This window comes from Telopea speciosissima, chromosome 5 (assembly GCF_018873765.1).
Source record: "Telopea speciosissima isolate NSW1024214 ecotype Mountain lineage chromosome 5, Tspe_v1, whole genome shotgun sequence".
Lineage (NCBI taxonomy): Eukaryota > Viridiplantae > Streptophyta > Magnoliopsida > Proteales > Proteaceae > Telopea > Telopea speciosissima.
Window position 1 is genome coordinate 49,561,008 of NC_057920.1, and position 23,354 is coordinate 49,584,361.

The 23,354-nt window shown below is 38.5% G+C and overlaps 1 pseudogene; it reads left to right on the forward strand.

Moving 5' to 3' along the window:
- The first annotated feature begins 317 nt into the window (after positions 1-317).
- Positions 318-23,354, forward strand: part of LOC122663035 — a 33,334-nt pseudogene continuing 10,297 nt past the window's right edge.

The following is a 23,354-nucleotide window of genomic DNA, read 5'->3' on the forward strand; positions in this document are numbered from 1 at the left end:
TAGGTTCAATTTCCCCTACTTTCATTTTCTTGACAAAAAAAAAACTTACATGTGATAACAACATATATATATATATATATATGTCCTACCATATATAAGGTAGAAATAATAGAAAGACTTGGAACTCAATATGAGTCTTAAGGAAAGACAGATCTCAAGATGAGTCCTAAGGAAAGACAAACACAAATAGAAGGTTAGGATAAGGAAATCGAATATATATAGTACCATTTGGTTGGCACAGGTATATTTGGTTGATACACCATTACACCCCCTCAAGCTGATGATTTAATGGGTCAAATCCTTAGCTTGTTCCGAAGATGCTGAAAGAGTTGAGACGACAGGCCTTTCGTAAAGAAATCAGCCCATCGATCGGCAATGGAAATAAACTGAACAGAAAGTTCCCATATGGTGATATTATCCCTTACAAAGTGAAAATCATTCTCGACGTGTTACAGGTATGAAACATGTGATTGGCTGATAGTATGTGGCCTCAAAATTGTCACACCAAATAGTTGGAGGGCGGTTCATAGGGGGACCAAGTTCCTTAAATAGAGAATGGAGCCAAGTAATTCAACTGCAACATTGGCTAAAGCCTAATATTCTGACACAATGGAGGAGCGAGCAACAGTTCATTGTTTGCAGGAGGACCATGATATGAGATTGCTTCCTAAGAAAATTGCATAACCCCCTGTAGACTTATTATCATTAGAGTCATGCACCAAGTCTATGTCGAAATACGCCTATAGATGAAGACCTGAATTACTATCAATTAGTATACCACGTGTATGGGTGTTTTTGAGATAACGCAATATGCATTTGACAAGAGCCCAGTGATCATCTGTAGGGGCATGCATAAACTGGCAAGGCTGGTTAATTGCGAAAGCAACATTTGGCTGAGTGAGTGTGATATACTGCAGCGCACCCACAATTAACATGTGTAGAGTGGCATTGGAGAATGGTGCACCCCCCTAAAGCAATGAGCTTCGACATAGTGGCAATGGGAGTGAGGACAGTTTACAAACTATCATACCTACTCGCTTCAATATATATGTGATGTATCGTTGCTGGAAGAAGACAAGACCCCTTGAATGATTAGTGGCTTCAATACCTAGAAAATAATGTAGAGGACCAAGGTCCTTAATGGAGAATTCACTAGAGAACTGTTTAAGTGACGTGGTCACATGGGAAGGTGAGTTGTTGGTAACTAGGTTATCATCCACATAGACCAAGACATAAGCCTTTTTGGAACCACAATTAAAGATAAAAAGTGAAGGATCTTTATGTGAAGCACAAAATCTTGATTGAATAAGAAGCTATGACAAACAATGGAACTAGGCCTGGGGAGCTTGTTTTAGCCCATAAAGTGATCGTTGCATTTTACACACATGATGGGGATGAGAAGCATCCTCAAATCCTAGCTGTTGGACCATATAAACTTCTTCATTTAGAACCCTATGTAGAAAATTGTTATTGGCATCTAGTTGGCCAATGACCCAGCCACGAGTAACCGCAAGAGAAATCACTATCCGGATTGTAGTTGGCTTTACCATAGGGCTGAATGTTTCCTTGTAATCTACACCCTATTGTTGGTGAAAGCCCTTAGCTACCAGGCACGATTTGTACCATTCAAGAGAGTTCAGCTGCCATATGCTTGATCCTATACACCCACTTACAACAAATAAGATTAAAACAGGGATTGGGAGGAACAAGTGTCTAGGTACCATTGCAAACAAGTGCATTAAACTCATTAGCCATGGCCGCCCACCATTAAGGTAGTTTATTTTTCTATGTAAAGCATGTGGGTTGAACAGGGTGCATTGTTGTGGTGGTGTGCTGGAGCTGCAAGTGGGGTTGAGTGTGTAACGTCATGGGATGAGTCCAGGTAGCTGGGGGGAGAGGCAACTTACGAACGTTTACAAGTGGGGAGGCTTGTTCGGTATGAGTTGACACTATAGGAGGTAAGGACAGGGGTGGTTGGGCATATAACTTATCTAGGGACCGAGATTCGGGGTCAGAGAAGATAGGGGAGGGAGCTAGTGATGGGGTGGTGTAATATCCCTAAAATTATTTTTTTTACAAGGGTATTTGGGTAATTTGCTTTAGCTACAAACTTGTTTGTTTTATAAATTAATATTTATACATGTAAATATAAATATGTATGAATGTGTATATATATATATATATATATATATATATATATCGCTAATTATGTATGGCTAATATTGTATAGCCAAGTTTTCGTGTAGGGGCTTACTGGGAATTTAAGAGCTTAAAGTAAAATATCGCTAATTATGTATGGTTAATATTGTAATCTAGGCATGTGTGGGGCCTAGGTTAGAGCTTAACTTATTTTGGAGGGAGATTATTGGAGATATTTTAGCACTTGATTTTTGTGAGATTGAGATATGATGAGGTGTAGGGCTAAGATTTAATCATGTGCTTAGTCAAGATTGAGTTGAATAAACTATGAATTCAAATTGGAAAGAATTGCTAGAAATTTTAAAGGATTATTAGCTATGAGTTAAATTTGGGAACAAAGATAAGATCATAAGAGAGTATTCAAAGGGCCATATCTTGTGGGATCCATCCTCCATCTTCTCCTCGATTTTGGAAAATGAATATTCTAGGCCTGACAAGTGGTAACCTACTATTGGATACTTATTAATTGCTTGAATAGCAATTTACCTCATAATTAGAAGGCCTACATCACATCTTAGCTAACTATTTGATCATGAGATTCTATACTAATTCAAGGGCTAATATTTATTTAGATAGAAGATGTGGGAAGATCAAAGAAATCCTAGTTTTAGGAAGTTAATAGAAAGGATTTTAGAAATAGAGAGAAGGATGATCTCTCCTATATCAAGCAACCCAAATTCATGGGGGCCTCAGCTCCCCACGAATTTTGAAGAGTGAGAAGAGAGGTGTGAGTTTGATGAAGGAAGAAAAAAAACAGAGAAAGAAAGAGAAGGAGAAAAGGAAGAAGGGAAGAAGACTGCCTCTCCCTCCTCAAACTTCAAGTTCCGATTTGGCCTGTTGAAGACCCTGTATCGAAGGGTTCAAGACCTTTTATCTCAAGGGTAGAAGACTTTGATTTTTAGTCTACAGTAAGAGTAAGTGAAAAACCCTCCTAATATCTATAAGTTTGATACATAGGTCTAGGTTATTCTATGGTAAGATAAGGCGTTTTCATATGATCATATATCTATGTATCCTATAAAAGTACATACTCTAATTTTTTTTGTCAAATTTTTTCAATGCCGAAAAGACCCTCTTCTCTCTCTCTAATTGACAAAAATACCCTCCTCTCTCTCTCTCTCTCTCTCCCCGAGAAGAAACCTCCAAAACTCCAAAAGACACATCCCTCCAGGGTTCTAGGCCTCCATCCCCCACCTTTTCTCTCTTCTGCGCATTGTTTGGAGGACACCTCCCTCCAGAACGCGACCCTTACATCTCTTTCAGGGCTACAGTCAGCCTATGGATACCTCGATCTCTAGGCGAAACAGTTCCCGAGCATTCGAAATCTGATCATTTGCCAACCAGTTTGAACGCGCAGCAGGTGATTATTGACGAATTCGCCAAAGAAAATCACAAGAAAGACCATAACAGCCCAACCGGAAAGGACAACACCCTGAGCCAAGGGATCGATAACCAGGCTTATTACGTATTGGGTCATCAGACTGCTAACATCCGTGATCTTTACACGTTGGGTCGTAAATTGGGTCAAGGACAATTCGGTACTACTTACTTGTGCACTGAGATTGCAACTGGTACCGAATACGCTTGTAAATCTATCACCAAGAGGAAGCTCATCTCAAGGGAAGATGTGTTAGATGTCAGCAGAGAAATTCAGATAATGCATCATCTCTCTGGTCACAAGAACAATGTGACCATTAAAGGAGCTTATGAAGATCAACTCTATGTGCATATCGTGATGGAGCTCTGTGCTGGGGGTGAATTATTTGATCGCATCATTCAGAGAGGGCATTACAGTGAAAGGAAGGCAGCTGAGTTGACAAAGATCATCGTGGGTGTTGTCGAGGCATGTCATTCCCTTGGTGTTATGCACAGGGATTTGAAACTAGAGAACTTTTTGCTGGTCAACAAAGACGATGATTTTTCGCTCAAAGCCATTGATTTTGGGCTCTCTATTCTTCAAACCAGGTATACCTTTCTTCTGAGGGTCGTTTGTCTTTTTGTTCAATACGTTATTGAGAAAGAAATATTAATTTTCTCCGAAAATTCTCCCAAAAATTTTACCTTGTGATAAGAAAATTGTCGATGCTGTCCACTTAGCTAATTATAAGAAATTTCGTGAAAAGCTTCCCTAAAAAATGATGGCCTTTCTAAAAATATGTTGGATCTCTTAGATTGTATAAAATATGACAATAGATATTTAATGTATAATCCGTGAGCATGATGCTAACTGAGGCTGTGAGCTCTGTCTCACAAACCTTTTGACTGTTGAAAAAAACAAAGAGGCTCTGAACGTATTCTAGATGTAAATAGCCTGACTTGTATGCTAAACTTGATACAACAACCGTAGACGAGGTCTGATTCTTTTCATGAGTATATAATCCTTGTTAGTTTTTATGATCACCTAAAATTAATTCTGAAGTTTCCATATATTTTGGATTGTCGACACTTTTCGAACTGTATGGCATTATGATCCTATAGGTCAAATCTTTACTGATGTGGTTGGAAGTCCGTATTATGTTGCTCCAGAGGTACTTTGCAAGCATTATGGGCCGGAAGCCGATGTATGGACGGCAGGAGTGATACTGTATATATTGCTGAGAGGTGTACCACCTTTTTGGGCAGGTATATCGGATTTGATATGATCGTGCTGCACGAGCTACTGATTCATTCTGAAAACTTTATTTGTTTGGAATTCAGAAACACAGCAGGGGATATTTGATGCAGTGTTGAAGGGGGCAAATTGACTTTGAATCAGACCCATGGCCTCTAATCTCTGACAGCGCTAAGGATCTCATCCAAAAGATGCTCTGTTCTCGGCCTTGTGATCGCTTGACTGCTCATGAAGTGCTTTGTAAGACATAAGACATCATCTTTTGTTAGTCTATTTGAAGACTTTCCGGTGTTTCCCTGGGGATTGTTATTTCCCCATCAATTCAATTAAATTCATAACACAATAATAATATGACAAAAATAGAATACAACAAAAAATAAGAACAAGAACCCCCTCATTTCGCTCAAGTGGGAAACCATTTTGATATACTTTCTTTTTCATGCTACATTTAGGTCATCCCTGGATATGCGAAAATGGAGTTGCTCCTGACAGAGCATTGGATGCTGCTGTCCTTTCCCGCCTAAAACAGTTCTCTGCAATGAATAAGTTAAAGAAGATGGCTTTACGGGTGAGTAATATACCACACTATCTATTCAAAAACATGAATGCATACTGAGGTAGATCAACTTATGCACTCTTGTAATGCTTTAACCAATGTTCTCTCTGCTCCAAATATTCTATCGATCTCTTTCTTCTATTGTTTCAGTAAATTCTCTTTCTTCCATTCGGGGGCAATACGTCAAAAGGAAACACAAAACTGCCATGGGAGATTGATCTCTTATTGATACATACTCTTCAGTTTTTATATCGTTCAACTTCGAGCGGAAGCTGCTCCGTCAGGTTATTCTCAAGCCACTCCCCCCTCCCCCCCCCCCCTTCTTTTCTCACATCTTTCTTTTATCTGTTTTGCTAATCGACATGCTAAATTTCTACCGTTCTATATTCTTTTGTTTTGTTTTGTTTAGTTCTCTGTTTTATTTTTCTTCAGGACCCTTAATTAAACACTTGTCTTCATTTCTCAAATGGACGAGGTCTTCCCCAAAAACGCCCCAAACAAGTAATTGGAAAGAGAGGTTGCTGATTATTATGGATAGAGATCCACTTTTGAATTCAAATTCAAATCCCATATCTGATAACGGGAGAGTGTGAGAGGCTGTTAAAACCGTCTCACCCTTATCTCTCTCTCTCTTATCTATATCTCCTATTTGTTCTCCTGTAAATTGTATAGCAGTAGTATAGGGGAACTCAGACTCTATCTCTTGTATTTTGAGTTTCAAATACTTTTGTAGAACTTCACATATAATATAAATACATAGACCATGATCACAATGAAACACGGTGAATTCAATCTCAAATATCCTATCTATCTTGGTATCAGAGCTACTGACCATCGTCCTTATCTTCTATGGCTGTCTCAGACTCCTCCTCCACTACTCCAACGATAATCTCTCTTACCAATATCATTCAATTTTTGCCCATCAAACTTGATCGAACCAACTTTCTACTATGGAAATCCCAATTCATCCCACTACTACATGCTCATGATCTATTTGGTTACATAGATGGCAGCTTTCCATGCCCTCCTAAAACACTTCCAGCCTCCCCCACCGAAACCACCACCTCCACGTTGGCCATTAATCCTGTGTAGACCTTGTGGAAACGACAGGATCAGATTATCTTATCTTAGATAATCTCTTTTTTAACTGAACACTCCATGGCCCATATTATTGGTGCTACATCGTCCCAGGCTGCATGGGATACTCTTGCACGGATTTATGCATCCCAATCCCAAGTCAGAATAATGCAACTCAAGTACCAACTGCTGCAAATCAAACGAGGCACTTTCTCCATGGCCGAGTACCTTCAAACGGCCAACGAGCTTGTTGCTCATCTTGCGGCTGCTGCCCACCCTATATCTGAAGCAGATATCATCCTTAGCATCTTGCTTGGCCTTGGATCAGACTATGAATCCTTTGCTACCTCTGTCACCACCCGAATAGACCCTCTTTCCCTTGATGATTTTACTGGTCTTTTTTATCTATTGAACCTAGATGACTAGTTTGCTTATATTTTAATGGGTACTTGCCAAACCGAGACACTGATTATGTGTGTTTTTATTAAAAAAAAAAGTATGTGTGTGTGTGTGTGTGTGTTTGTTTGTCTCTTTTGTGGTTGTTCCAATATATGGAAATGTTGTTCAGTTTGAGAATGGGTACTTGGTTGAGACTGTCGTGGAGGGAAACGAGCTGGAGGTCGTGCCATATTCCATCCGGGTCTCCCATGATGGTAGAACTCTTTACTGTTGACGCCGTAAATAGTAACATTTTTTGGATAACTCCACCTCTATCACAGTGTAGGCCTGTTGTTCTTTCTACGTTAGCAGTTTAATTTACTTAAAATTTTCTTACTCTGTCCATGGTGATTGCTTATAATTCTGAACAATTAGAACTTCATTATGTGTTATAGGCGTCAGATTGTCTTCTTATTATTCTTTTTATCAACCCCTTTTCAGTCTACTGCCCAACAGTTATCACTAAATGGATCAGCTGGATATTCATTTTGTACATGCATGATTGCCTGACATACATTTGTTTTATAGCATTTTAATTTTAGGAAAGTCTAGATTCTCCCTCCATTCCACGTCTCTCTCTCTCTCCTTACTTTCCTTTTTCTTTTGAAACACACATTCTCTCAAAAATATCTTTTATGATATATTTTCTCCATTAATACCTTATTCCTTCATCTTCATTGCTCGAATCTGTATTTTTCTAAATTCTTTCCTTACAAAAAAAAAAAATTTCTAAATTCTTTCCCCTCAATTGCTTTCCTAATCTTGCATTGTTTAGTTTCCTTATCCAGAAAAAATTCCTAATCCATGATATTTTGGTTGAGGATCCCAACCGAAGATATTCTGGTTGTGAGACCAGAAGCTTCAATTTGACAGGGAAATGCCTAACTAAAACCGTGAGCGAAGATGTTCAAGTCTACGAGATGGAGGAGGGAGAAGAACAAGATCAAAGCTGTATTTTTTTTTTTTTTTTTTGGTAGTAAGATCAAAGCTGTATTCAAACTGCAGTTTCAGGCAATTCAGGTATGTTTTTATATGATGTTAATTCTTGTTTAGTTCCCATTTGCTGAAAACTATAAAATGGAATTTGAGCATTGAATCGCTAATGCAGGGACATTCCGTGGACATGGTGTGTGTGCCCAGAATTTGAGCACTGAGTCGCTAATATTGTGTTGACCAGTTTTGTCATCCATGGACGTGGTGTGTGCCTGAACTACTTTTAATCATTGTAAGTAATCTTTCCAATTCCTCAACTCACTAGCAATTAAGCTCATCAGAATTTCCACATAACCCCTGTTTGATAGACTTTTAATGTTCCATATGCAGAGGCTAAGCAAGTATATACGAGTGATACCTAAGGTATTCTTCTCATTTTGGCATTCTCTAAAAGTATTCACTTGGTTGAAAGTTGTCATGGATTCAGATTAAAGTACACAATCTGAAGTATTTTTTTTTTGAGCTTCGGTGGCGCTCTCTTTGGATGCTATTCATAATAGACCTTTCTATTATTTTATTTTTGGTAGATTACCGTGAGGTTTGGTGGATCTCATGCCGATATTTGACTTATGGAGGAAAATTCTTAACTTCTATTTTGACTTATCATTCTCTTAGTGCAAAAGTGTAGCATAAATTTTGTCAATAAGATCTTGTACTTGTGTTTTTTGTTTATTTTCTCTCTTTTTCTCTCTATCTATCTTGTGTTGTTTCCTACTTTACATTGACATTTTTCTTTCAATTTTTCAAAATCTGGTTTATCCCAAGTATTTGAAACTTTGGGGGCATGTATTTGAAATGCATTCTTTGACCTTCTCTGCTAAATGAATGTGTTTGCATGCCATTTCAGAGTATAGTGTTGGAAAGCAACATAATATATGATCTATTGTTATAGAGGGTCCACAAGGCACAAAAATTGCTGACAAGCTCACCAAAGGGAATTCTAATTTTTTTTTTAACAATTATTTGCTTTATTGGATGACATGTTGTATATTGGGGCTTATAAATGAATGTAGCAGGTCAATAACTGTGCTGATTTTGTAGCTTATGCATTATATGTGAAATGTAAATGGTAGAAACTGAGAGTCCATACCTCTCTATCTTTAAGTGATGGTATCCTTGCAATTTTTCTCAATTTTCACATTGTCTATACTTTATTGATGTTGTGTGTACTTAATTCAAAATTTATTGCCCAATCTGATTATGTACTACACGTTCACTGTTATTACACTAAAAAAAGAATTGATTATAGAATTGCCCTTCAGGTTTAGATGAGGTATTTGAAAATTGAAAATATTAATTATGCATTATACTAGGTATCTTCACTTGGTTGCAAATTTACTTTTCTTTAGCTGATCAGAGGCCAAAACCTCAGTTCTGTGCAGGTAACTGTATTCTTCAAATCGATAATTGTCTTAAACCAAGGTGATTTTACTGTAGGGTTTTATTGCAATTCATTTTGAGGTTTCTTTTGCAGGTATGATGACTTCTTCTTGTCCATGCTCGCAAAAGGTGTGTATCCTCCTTATTGATCTTGATGTTATTGTTTTTCTTGTTACTGTAACTTCATTTTTTTGCAAACACTATTATTAGCTAAGCACTTGCCATGTCAAGAAAATTTAGTACTTTCTCCCTTTGGCAACTTGAACTTGTTCTGTCTCTCTTTTTGCTTGTGTTTTATTCTTTAACTATTTGTATAATAGAATCATTGTTTTGATCAATTGGATGCTTTATCATCTCTGTTCATATCCTTTTGCATATGTGGATTGTGGTGAGCTTTCAGCTCTTGAAGATACACTATTCACTTCTGCAGTCATCGAAGATTTTCTTATTGGGCTTTTCAAAGGATACAGAAGTTTTGATCGGTTACATTTGTATTTTCTTCTATTGATTGTTGTTGTTATTGGTTGACTATACAACTGTCTTTGTTTTCCGGCTATTAATGTTTCTCGACAATGGCCTTGCTATGGGGATGGGTTATTAAGTGTTCCCACTTTATGCTGCTAATGTTGTCGTGATTGATGTCCACAATAGTTTTACTTAGCAAGCTCTGCTATGTTTATACCAACAAAAAATTGTGTACTCGATATGATTAATTGGGAATTTCCCCCCCTCTTTCTTACATTGTTTGTAGCAGCCAATATAAAATGTGACATTCCTTATATTTATGTTGTCTTAGGTCTCCGGTTATCATTGGTACAAAGAAATATTGGTGTGTGCGTAGAGGAGTTCAATTTCTTTTTGATTCAATTCGGAAAACTGAGTTTTTAGGTTACTGGGCTGAAACTAGCTAGGTTTTAGGCTAGGATTTGATACGGAAATTAAGAATTGACGGCTATGGGTATTAGGGTTTGAGAATAAAGGAATCAGACTATGAGAGCAGGTCTCTTTGTTGAGACTTATTTTTATGAAGGAAACAGCAGCAGTAAACCATGAAAGATAGGGAAAAGAAAAAGAAACAAAAATGGTCTCAAACCATACTTAGTATACTTATCTAATGCACCTTGAGTTTGATAGGTACCAATGAATCATCACAATTCATAAGAAAGTGCTGAGAAAATTGTCGAATAGAAAATAGTTTTTTTTTTTTTTTTTTAAGGGAAAAGAATGTATGGCTTAAACAGAGCATGAGATGTCTAGGTCCCTTACTTTTTTAATTGGATTTCTATTTGATCTTGCATTTGAAAAGTCAAAACAAGACATTTTTCTATAGCCAAACATGTTTAACCTACTTAAACTCAGCCTGCATAACTTAAAACTGGTAGGTAGCAACTAAAATTACCAAATTATTGGTGTGGGTTGCATTAAACAAAAAAAATGCTTTAAATCTGAGGGCAGGTCAGGGCTGGAAATTTCTAGCCCTGAGTCAGGGTCGAGTCGGGCTAAGGTTGAGGCCTCGGGCTAAGCCTGGCTTTGCCTGGCCCGACCCTATTTTATGTTATACTAGAAAATAAATATTGATATCTATGTATCCTATTAAAGTACGTACTCTACCTTTTTTGTCAAATTTTTTTAAATGACAAAAATACCCTCACCCAACTTAAAACTCTTTAGATAGGTATGTGAAAACGCAGTCACTCACACAAAATTATTCTCTCCAACAATCACGACTATCCCCCAGATCTCTCTCTAACGTCTCTACACCCCTCATTCCGAGGCTAATAAATAGGACTAAGATCCCTTGCAAATAGGTCTATTGGTCACTCTCCCTCCACACAAGACCCTCCATGAAACGCCACCTCCCTCCCCTTCCTACATCTTCCCCCTCCATACATCTCTCTTGTCTTACTCACCGTCTCCCTCTCCCCTCACAATATTCACCCCAAAAACAATATGCCCCTCACCTCCCCCCTTATACCTTTCTCCTCCCTATTCTTCGCGGTCTACACATCTCTCATTTTTTAATTAACTTTGTAGTGATTTCTGGTTTAAAGTTTTGGAGGCCTATGCTATGTCATAAGTGATAAGGCGGAAGCCAGTGAGTGGGGCATGAGATGGCGGTTCTGGATTACAACAGTGTGTCATGGAAATTCTTATAACTAAGCCTATCTTTGGTATAGTTTTTATTTTCTGATTTTTGTCTTTAAAAACGTTTTTGGTTGTGCTTGGTATTGTTTATGGAACCTGTTTTTATTTAAAAAAGATTGAAAAAAAATCAAAAACCAAAAATGGATGAAAAGGCCTTTATGGATATTCGTTGAAAACTGTTTTAAGTCTATTTGTTCGGACTCTTTAATGAGCATGTGTTTATATACCCCAACATTGAAGGTTAAAATTGTAAATTGCTTTTATTTTTTAAACTGGCAAGCCTCTGACTCGATCTCCTCCTCCTTCATCGATCAAGAGAGAGATTGAGGAGACCATGATCGCAGCTAATGCCGACACCGCCGGCACCAGCAGCACTACCAACGGTCGCTGGTTTCTTCTCCGTCCTCTCAAGAAATTTCTCCGACTAAGATGACTTTCTATTTTCGCTTGCAGTAGATGGTAGCATCGTTGGCTCGGAGTTCCTGAAACCAAACAGAACCAGAAAAAAAAAAGTCTGACGACATGCCGATCCCCTTCTGATTTTCAATGTTTGCAACCCAACTTGCTTGCAGTTTTTTTTTTTTTGGGTGAATTCTGCAAGTGGTTGAACTATAGCCAAAGTCCTTAAGTTAATTAGAAAAAAAAAAAAGCACACTATAAAGAAAGATTTTGAAAGCCCAGGTCGTCCTTAAACTTCATTTGTCACAGATGTCTAAAACTATAATTTAATGGATTATTCTGCAATTCAAAATTATTGATCAGATGGGCTCTCGCAGTCGATTTGCTTGAAGTTTTTTTGAAGGTTACCGATTAATGGGATTGGGTTGCGGAGGAAGGAGAGGAGATTTTTTCTCCCTTCTGACGACATGCCGATCAACTCGAGAAGTGATTTTCTTCCTAATCACACCGTTGGATTTCTCTGATGCATCGTCTTCTTTTATCTTCACACAGCGCAGTCTCCTTCGGTTCCCCTCCTGTAGGATAAATTAAATCGGTTTCCGAAACTCTACCTGATGTTTGATTCTTTGTTACATTCTCCATCCCTGCCATAAGTAAATGAAAAGATTAACGAACTCATTTGGTTTTGGGTTTGGTTTGCTCCAACAAATCAAGAAATGAGAAGAAGAGGGTAACACTTGGAGGAAATCGCTCAATCTAAAAAAGGCAAATTTTTATCACCACAAGATCTAAGGTTGTCACAGAGAAATCAATTTATATCGGAGTAATCAAACAAAGGCCACCAAAGGGTAATCAGAGGTGAAAAGTGAAGTCCACAAAGGGGAATTGGAAAAGAAAAAGAATTATGTGGAACAACAGTAGAACGAGTCGAGAATCTCATTGGAATTAACATTATAACTCATCATCAATAGAATAAACAGAAGAGAGATAGAGAGTGTTACCGAGTCCTCCACCGAGGATCTGATGCACAGTCCTCTGTCTGTTGCACAATCGATCCGATGAATCCATGAGAAAGGGATAAGGGAAGAAACCAAAGATTTTTCAATTCATTGCTTCGTAGTAGCAAATCCGATAAGCATAACAATGGAATTTTAATTTTTTTTTTTTGAACTTTTTCTCATCCCTTTCCGTTCTCCAGGAAGAAAGATGGGTGGAGAGGGAATATCTTCATACATCATTTCTTCAAAAAACCATTCTACACATGATCATACCAAACTGTTTTTCACTTTTATATTCCATTATGTCTAATGTTTACCAAATGATTTTTAGTTTTTGATCAAAAATGGTTTTCTTTAATGATTTTTGTTAAATAGATAAAAATCAAAAATAAAAACTATACCAAACATAAATATTGGAAGGCATGATACCACGTCTATTCCCATCCCAACTTTTTCTCAGATTTGAAGATGGATCACCCCCAATATGTCAATTTGTTTTCTATTTGTTTATTCTGAGAAAAGACATGGCAGGTTATTCGTTGGCTCTCATTTTTTTTTTACCACTCCTTCCCTATTATGTTTACCATATTCTCATAAACATATCTTTATCATGTGAAGTTCTTGACAAAGAATGGAAATACGCTTGAGAAGATTTAGGAGGATCCGTTTCTACAGGAAACGTGTGTAAAAACACAACTTTCTAATACTATTACTGCATTTTCTCTCTCTTCTCTTCTCTTCTCAAACCTGCGACAATCTCGTACTCCTCTCTCTCTCTCTCTCTCAACTACTCTCATCCTTCACTTTCTTTGTCGCTCATTTGTAGGGAGAACTTATGGTTTTCTCTCCTTCGGGAGAACCTTCCAGATATCATATAAATTTGTACATTCTTATATATAGCTGACTATGTACTATCATGAAAATATAGACACAACTTCTAGTTATTAAAGCTTTTATGGCATGCTTGAAAACTTAATTATCAGAGAATACACGTTAATTGCTCTATGTGATTGCAATAAGTTCTTGACTTCACTCTTTGAATGTTTTAGAAGTTGATTATATTTTAATCATAGTAACCCACATGACAGTATGGTAAAAATTGGATTTGATATCTGGAGGGCCTTGAGGTGTTGAATAATTGGATGAGGCATTGGTTCTTTTCTCTTAGATTGTTAGGTAGAAAGAAGACATAGATATGTGGCTTGATTCAAATTCGGAACATGAATGGATATGTGACTTGAGTTCTACAATAAGGCATGAACAATATTACGAATGTACAAGCCTTATCCCAGCTAAACGGGTTGGCAGGACAAAAATATGGATTATTAATATAACCTCTTATTAGAAATAGAAACTATCCGTGTCTAGACAATTCGTAATTGGATTTAGCCATACAAATAAGTTTGGTATCTTATCCAATTTATGCAATATTGAAAACAAATTTAGATAAAATGTCCCAACATATAATAGTCGAAGAATCTTTCCACACAAAGGAACAGCTTATTAGAAGAAAAATGAAAAAAAAAGGCACTAAGCTCTCTTATTGTACCAATACTTACTCGTGATGCTTCCACCACTATATGTAACATCCACCACTATATGTAACATCATTGAATTCGTTTTTCTGTGTTAAATTGCATGCTCATATTGAAAACAAAAAAACTTCTCTCTTTGTCCTAACATTGGCATTTAAACATTTAATCTGTTCCATATTTATACCTCTCTCCATCATCTAACAAATGGCCACACATACATTTGCACCCTGAAACCAGGAGCCGAATGGCATCAAAGTATCTCAGACCCTGTTGCAGCCCTATGTATGATGATCATACGTCAATTTTTATTTTGTTTTCTCTGTCTCTCTCTCTAACGTATTGGTACAAGTGCATATATATATATATATATATATATATATATATATATATATAACTTCATTTTATGAGATGCATGATGAATTGGAGATGTATGATTTTATGGGATGCATGATGATTGATAGATGTTAGATTTTATGAGATACACATATGATTGTATGCAAGTATGATAAATGGATATAATTCTTGAATTGGTTTTGATTTCTCTATGCATGTGTGTTGGGAATTTAAACATGAACATGATATGAGTTGGATATGAGATATGCTTATATATGATTTTGAATATGAGAATCAAATAAGTACATGGCATGGAATATAGTTCTGATTTTGGCTTTATGATGTAATTATTGGAGCATATGGTTACCCCTATACGACATGGTCCAATGTTGATTTGGGTGGGTTGACAAGGTTGTGTAAGGCGCGCAGGCCACGTAAGGGCGTGGGTAAACTTACATCCTCTCACATTTGGAAATACCATGGTGATATAGGAGAAATTGGCATTATGGGTCAATATGCATGTCAAGGCTACGTAACGCGCGTAGGCCATGTAATGGCATGGGGCATTGTATTGAATCCCAAGAAAAAATGGAAATTATTGATACGTGGATGCTTTTTTTGTTGTATCATCATCTCCGGACATTTTATTTATCATTATGGGTTTTGCAATATTGGATCCTTTGTTTTCAAACTTGTATGGTATTAAGTTGGATTTTTCTCGCTAAATTTCTTCGAAAATTACCCCGATATTTTTCTCAAATGATGAGTATTTAGGGCATGACATTGTGGAAATGGATCGTGAGGTAGAAGAATCCCATACTGATGAATCTCACCATTTTATAGTCTATTAAGAGTTTTAATGTTCTTTTCCTCATTTTCGATTTCTTTTGCTTTGAAGGACATGAAATGGTTATTTGAGTATTTTGGTTAAAGACATGCAATAGTTTCTTTAGTTATTTTGAAGTTGGGATGATAGATTTGTTTAAGTTTTCTTTTTTTTTCTTTTGTTTTATTTAATTATTTTTACTTTCGCTGAATTTTACTCTAGATAATATGGATGTGTTTTAAATCTGAAATCGCTACCTCTGACGATTCACCAACTAAGTACAATCGATCCTTGAACCGATTAACGACCTTAATTCCCCTATTGGAGTGTGAGACGTTACAGGTGGGTGGTGGGAGACGTGGCAGGGAAAAGGGTGTTTGGGCCTGACCGAAAGGGTTTGGTGAAGGTGGGTTAGGAGTAGTCCTATTTGGGGCGGGAGTGGTAGGGGGTTAACGACCATTGGTACAAATTAAAAGTCTAAGGGGGGGGGGGGGGGAGAGGGAATCACACCTAATAGAAAGGGGGTAGATGTACAAAAGGGAAAGACGGATTTGTTGGAATGATCATGGCGGGTGATATAGACTTTATGAGTGGCCATGTCCATCCAATGATATCCCATATGAGAATTGCCTTACCCTAGAAGGACACATGAGGTAGACAGGAATTGCGTTTTATAAGGATTTTAAGGCCTAAGGAAAGGAAAACATAGACAACCAAATTTACACAAAGAAGAATAATCAGGTGGTCGATTATACACAAGTTCAAAGGGATATTTACCATTGGTGATTTGAGATTACATTCGATTAATAAGGTACAATGACATCTCAAAAGCAAAACGCAAATATTATTGAGGGACGGAACTGTGAGCAAGGAGTGTGAGCCCTGTTTCCACAATGTGATGGTGGCATCTTTCAACTGACCTTTGTTGTTCATGAGTATAGGAACAGGCAAGGCGATGTTGAATTCTTTATGTTGGCCAAACAACGGTCCAGGGATCAAACCATGGTTCCCTAGGGAGACCAAGATATTTATTCTTAGGGTTTTGCACACCCTGGGTTAGCCCATGGTGTCCCATGGGTGTCCCATTTTAATTTTTAGGGCTTCCCATGGTCGCCCATGGGAACCCTGGTGCATCCCTGTTAGGGTTTCTCCTTTCCTCATGTGTCCCATAAAATTTATTATCACAATAGGGACGAAGAAACTCATCCCTAGTCCATCACATGGCAAGGGGGATCCATCGCTAACTTGAATGCGCAGCGGAAAAGGTCGATTCGAGTTTCTTTCGCATCCCATAAATATTAATAATCAATAAACTGAAGGAATTAATGAAGAACTGCTAACCTGGTGAGCCTCAAGTGTTGCTTCTCCAATAGACAGTGGTTCTTCCTCCAGTGAGTGCTCCAAGCAAATAGATCTGAACCTCCAATGGTGCTACCAAGGTTCTACACGCCAGTCCCAGATGCCCTCAAACTCTTCAGCACAGATCTAGGGTTTCACAAACCCTAACTCTCAAACACAGGTGAGAGAAGCGAGAAGAAGAAGAGAGATCACAAGAGGGAGAGAGAGAAACCAAAAACGTAGGAGAGAGAGTGTCTGCTCCAAAAACATGGAGAGCTGCCTCTTCTGTGTTTTTTGGTCCCCTATTTATAATAATAGGGTTTAATTAAATCCTAGATAGATTTAATAGAGTCCTAGTGAGAGTCTTACTCTCTCTCTCTCACAGTCTGGCAGTTCTGTTTAAACTCAAAGTGCTACACAGGTGAAGAAGCAGAATCTAATAGGGAAAGTATTAATTAGATTCTTTATTCAATTATTAATGGATAATTAAAATTAGCACCAAATCCATTAATTAAATAAAGAGCCAATTAAATTAGCAAATTCCAAATAACTCCTTATATGATAACAATTTATCATATACAACCCCCCCACTAATCAACACCATCATTATGGAATCTAGGGCATGTACACATGTACTGCCAAACCCCAATTCATAGTACATGTCCATATAAGAGTGTCTGTGCATCCGATCGGGTCCCGTAAAACTCGATAAAACACTTTATTTGAAATAACTATAAATAATGTATCATTTTATGTAAAATAAATTTTGCAAAACCATTTCCAAAACGGTACTGGATTCAGATTCTGATCCGACCATGCACAGACAGTCTCTATCTTGGTGTTCCCCAATTGGGCAATGGTGACCGTGTTGGATAACTCTTTCACTCACAAAGTGTTCACGCAGTCCCAGAACACCGGCTTTGACTCGCTTGAGTCTCAGTCATTGATGAACCAAAGAATGCGATCACACTTTGCAGTGACAGGGTTCCCTCAGGTACAGGGTGTCGGTGACACATGTCTATGCCTTCCTACATCTGGCAGTAATACATGAGCGAATCGACAAAGTAGATTCTTCGCCAATGCACACATCAAACATGTGAGCACTCGCATTCGTACCCTGACATCACATGTGTAGGCATACCCAATGTGACGACCATATGATAAGGGTGCCCAGCCCAAACCCTAGTCGTGACTACCATTTTAAGTATAACTTACGGACACATAATGCTCAAAAATTTTATATCGCATGTGACAATATTAAACTAAAATGTATAAATGTTCAATACAAAGGTGAACCGAGTTGAATTGGACCGAATCGGATTTGATGGACACACACTTGTCCAACAATCTCCCACTTGTACATTAAAGCCAATTCCCCATACATTTAAAATCCATGCCCTCCATGTGTTTCTCAAACACTCCTGGTGACAAACCCTTTGTCATGGCATCAGACACATTTTCAGTTGTGTCCACTTTGGAGATACTCATGTCACCCTGCTGGATAATCTCTAGCTCTGATGAGGTGATACTTCCGCTGCACGTGCTTGTTCCTCTGATGAGCCCTAGGCTCCTTAGCTTGTGCAATGGCCCCTCTGTTGTCACATAACAGGGGAATAGGGCCCTTGACAGGATCAGGGACTACCTCCAAATCTGATAGGAATTTTCTCAGCCAAACACCTTCTTTTGCTGCATCACAAGCTGAAAGGTATTCTGCTTCGGTAGTAGAATTTGCTGTAGACTTTTGTTTCGCACTTCGCCACACAATGGCACCTCCACCCATTAGATATACCATCCCAGATGTGGATTTTCTGTCATCCTTGTCAGTTTGAAAATTTGAATCTATGTATCCCAATACTGACAATTGATCAGATCCAAAAACCAAGAAATATTCCTTAGTCCTTCTCAGGTACTTGAGGATATTCTTGACAGCACTCCAATGCTCTCGTTCAGGGTTAGATTGATAATGACTTACCATACCTACTACATAGCAAATGTCCGGCCTCGTACACAACATAACGTACATAAGACTCCCTACTGCTGAGGCATAGGGAATCCTCTTCATCTCTTCAATGTCTGTCTGAGACTGAGGACATTGAGATCTGGAAAGACTGACTCCATGTCTGAAGGGAACACTTTCCCTCTTAGAGTTCTCCATACTAAATCTGGCCAGGACTTTATCTATATAGGTCTCCTGTGACAAGCCTAGCATCCTTTTCTGGCGATCTCTTACGAGTTTGATCCCAAGGATATAGCTAGCTTCACCAAGGTCTTTCATCGAAAACGTTGTGGATAACCATTGTTTTACAGATGAAAGGAATCCTACATCGTTACCAATCAACAATATATCATTTACGTATAAAACAAGAAAATATACTGCCCTCCCACTGATCTTCTTGTAAACGCATGGTTCATCCATGTTTTGATCAAAACCAAACGATTTGATTGATTGATCAAACCTGATGTTCCAACTCCTGGAAGCCTGCTTCAACCCATAAATGGACCTCTATAATTTGCACACCTTTCTTTCTTCCTCCAAGGAAGAGAACCCCTCTGGCTGTTCCATGTAGATTTCCTCTTGAAGGAACACATTTAGAAATTCAGTCTACACATCCATCTGCTAGATCTCATAATCAAAGTGTGCTACGATAGTCAATAAAATCCTGATGGATTTCATCATCGCTACTGGTGAAAAGGTTTCCTCATAGTGTATACCCTCTTTCTGGGTATAGCCCTTTGCTACCAGTCTCACTTTAAATCTTTTGACCTTTCCATCTGCGTCCTTCTTCTTCTTAAAGATCCATTTACATCCAATCGGCTTGAAGCCAAGTGGTGGATCGACTAGAGTCCAGACCTTGTTGGAATGCATCGAATTGATTTCAGAGCGCATTGCTTTCAGCCACCTAGTGGCATCAACATCCTTTAGAGCCTCAGAGTATGTCATCGGATCATCATCCGATTCAACCGATACCATGTAGAACTCTTCCACTGTTTCCTCTTCGGTTAGAAGAGTTAGCCTGGTGGGTGGTCTAATAGTCCTCCCACTACGTCGAGGTTCCTCATGTGTTGGTATTTCAGCGGGTATGTCAGTTGGTCTCACTCGGAAGTGAGCGTTTCGAGCCATCGATAGCTCTTTTATGACTCTTGGTTCGGACCTCTGGGTCATCATTTCTTCCTCAAAAAATGTGACATGTTTACTTACAATGACCTTTTGGTCAATTGGGTCATAGAAATAATAGCCTATCGTGCCTTTGGGGTAGCCTAAGAAATAGCATCTCGAAGTCTTGGATTCCAACTTGTCTGTCTGTTGCTTTCGCACATGTGCTATGCAACCCCATACCCTAAGGTGTTGAATACTGGGCTTTTACCCCTTCCACAACTCAAAGGGTGTCCTGGCTACAGACTTAGATGGAACCCTATTCAAGATATATCTCGCCGTCTCTAAAGCGTACCCCTAAAAAAAAAGAGGCAGCTCACTATAAGTGAGTATTGACCTGACCATATCCAATAGGGTCCGATTGCGTCGTTCGGATACACCATTTTGTTGTGGTGTGCCTAGATTAGTTAGCTGACAAACTATCCCTTGGGATATGAGATGTTTTTTAAACTCATCCGATAGATATTCCCCTCCACGATCTGATCGTAAGGACTTGATGCATTTATCGAGCTGTCTTTCGACCTCGGCTTGGAATTCTTTGAATTTATCAAAGGCTTCTGATTTCCAAGGCATTAAGTATATGTAACCATATCTAGAGTAATCATCAGTGAATGTGATAAAGTACTCATACCCATATCTTGCTTGTATGTTTATGGGTCCACACACATCAGTGTGTATCAACTCCAATAGATCTGTGGCTCTAACACCTTTATTGCTAAAGGGTTTCTTGGTCATTTTGCCCGGAAGGCATGACTCACAGGTGGGGAATGGTTCTACCCTCAGACTCTCTAAGGGCCCATCCCTCACCAATCTACTGATTCGATCTACATTTATGTGATCCAATCTTAGATGCCACAGATATGTTGAGTTCACTGGAGCTGCTTTCCGTTTCAAATCAACATTTGAAACAACATTCGTTCTAATAGGGCAATCTAAAAAATACAAACCACTTTGCATATATCCGGATACCACAAAGGAATTATTAAAACGAATAATCAATTTAGAATTAAAGGAAAAACTATATCTGTCCAAAACAAATTTTGAAACTGAAATTATCTTCCTCTTGAAAGAGGGTACATAATAGCAATCCTTTAAAACTAAAATAGCAGAACTAAAATTTAAAATAAAAGTTCCCACAGCCAACGCCATGGTCTCAACTCCAGTTCCCATCCGAAGACGCACTTCATTTTTTTCCAGGTTCCTTGTCTCCTTGAACCCCTGCAAATCATTGCAAATGTGAACAGTGGATCCACTATCCACCAACCAAGAATTGGTCGGTTCAAAAGACAAATTAGACTCATAAAGAACGTGAACATCACATGTACCTTCTTTAGCAGCCTCTGTTTCATCTGGCTTCTTGTCTTTCAAAGTTGCCAGGTAACCACGACAATTTCTTTTCCAGTGACCCTCCTTCTTGCAATAGAAGCACTTGCCTTTGCCTTTATTGCCAGACTTCCCACCCTTGGCTTTCAGGGTCTTACCCTTACTTCCCTTTTTCTTCTTCTTCCCATTTGAAGAAGGCTTTGCCTCAGTTGCATTGACCTCAGCCTTGTCCTTTTTCAAGGACACTTCAGCCTCTATTAGTGCATTAGCAAGCTCAGTGAGCTCCATCTCCTTCTTGGACATCTTGTACGACATCCTAAAAAGTGCGTAGGCAGAAGTGAGTGACGCTAAGATCACATCAGTCTTGTATCGCAGGCTGAAATCAGTCCCCATGGATTACAGTTTTTCAAACAGATTGATCATTTTCATTACATGATCCATCACTGGAGTCCCCTGGGACATCTTGGAGTTATGGATTTGACTCACCGCATCAGAATGTGCGTGTGTCAACTGCCTGTTGAACAATTCAGCAAGCTTATCCATTTTACCCCCAGCAGTGCGTATATCCTTGACTGAGTCTACAACTGATTTTTCCAACGATCCTAGGACATAGAGTGATGCCTTAGAATCCCTCATGAGGAACTCTTGCATCTCTTCATTTGCCTCAAAATTGTTCGGGTCGGATTGAGGAGGAACTTGTTCATCTAGAACTGTGGACAGTCCTTCAGCAGTCAGGAGCAACTTAATGCTCCGGTACCAATCGACATAGTTTGTACCATTAAGTTTGTATTCGCTAATGAGTGTTAACAGGTTGGAATTAACGACAGCCATCATATATTAATCTACATATGCACAAGTAAATAACCACATGCTAATTAATAACCATTGAAAATAATAAATTGAGCACACACACATCAATGGTCTTTCATGATTTGGGTTTCCCTCATAACCCAAAAGATGAATTGGATACCTACAACCCTTGCATGCATAACCTACCCTATCGGGAGTCATTATACACACTATGGTAGTGTGGACCAAGTTGTCCGTCTCATGGGCTTTCAATATTTTTGGCCACCTGGGTGTTATGTCCAGATCCTGTCGGCTGACATATACCCAAGTCATGGACTTACCTATTGCATTAGTTAGAATCATGGAATCATGAAAGATGGCCCACTGTCGCAGTGCCCTCTCACTATCCATACCCTAACGTATCTAGATAGAGGTAAATATAGATAAATGTGTGACAGAGGTCTTGGCAATGTCCTGTTGGCTTATGCAGGGTCATGTCACACACTTTCTACATTTATCTTCAATAGGAGGCCATGGGCATGTCTACCGATTAAGACTAGTCCATATCATACATGTATTGTGAATAAAGAGGGATTAATTAACTCTCACATACATGGATAGATTTAAACAACATAATTAATCAACATTAATTAAAAGTGATTATGGGATGGCGGCATTTTTATCAGAAGCAATTAAAAAACCCTCCCAATAAAAATAAAACTAATAACTTTGGGTGCATTTATCATGCCATGGATGCCACGCCTCGATCATCTCCTCCGCCCGATTACGTCTTCAAAGTAGGTGACTTGCATCTCCATAAGATTTGAACACCACATATAGATGACCATCAACATGCCCTGGGAGTCCTAACTCCTCTAAAATTATAATGGAAACCTAAGAAAAATTCTATACACTTTCCTTTCCATAATAATAAAGAAACCCCGCATGGTGAAACCAACCCACCATTTGGGCTGCCCATGGGGTGGAGTACATTTGTTTATAAAAAAGATAGGGGGAGAGAGAGAAAGAGAGAGAAGCATCACATCCACCCATAACCCCATGTATCACATACATAAACAATCCATCCATTTATTAGAATGTCATTCCCATAATCACATCATAATATAATTCCATGCATGGGCATTAAAGCAAGTAAACCAAAAGTTAAAACATGGATTCCTTCAATTATTGAACCACCACATCGCATGTGATAACATGTATCCAAGCCCATAAAATTAAAATCGCATTGCATTTTAATTG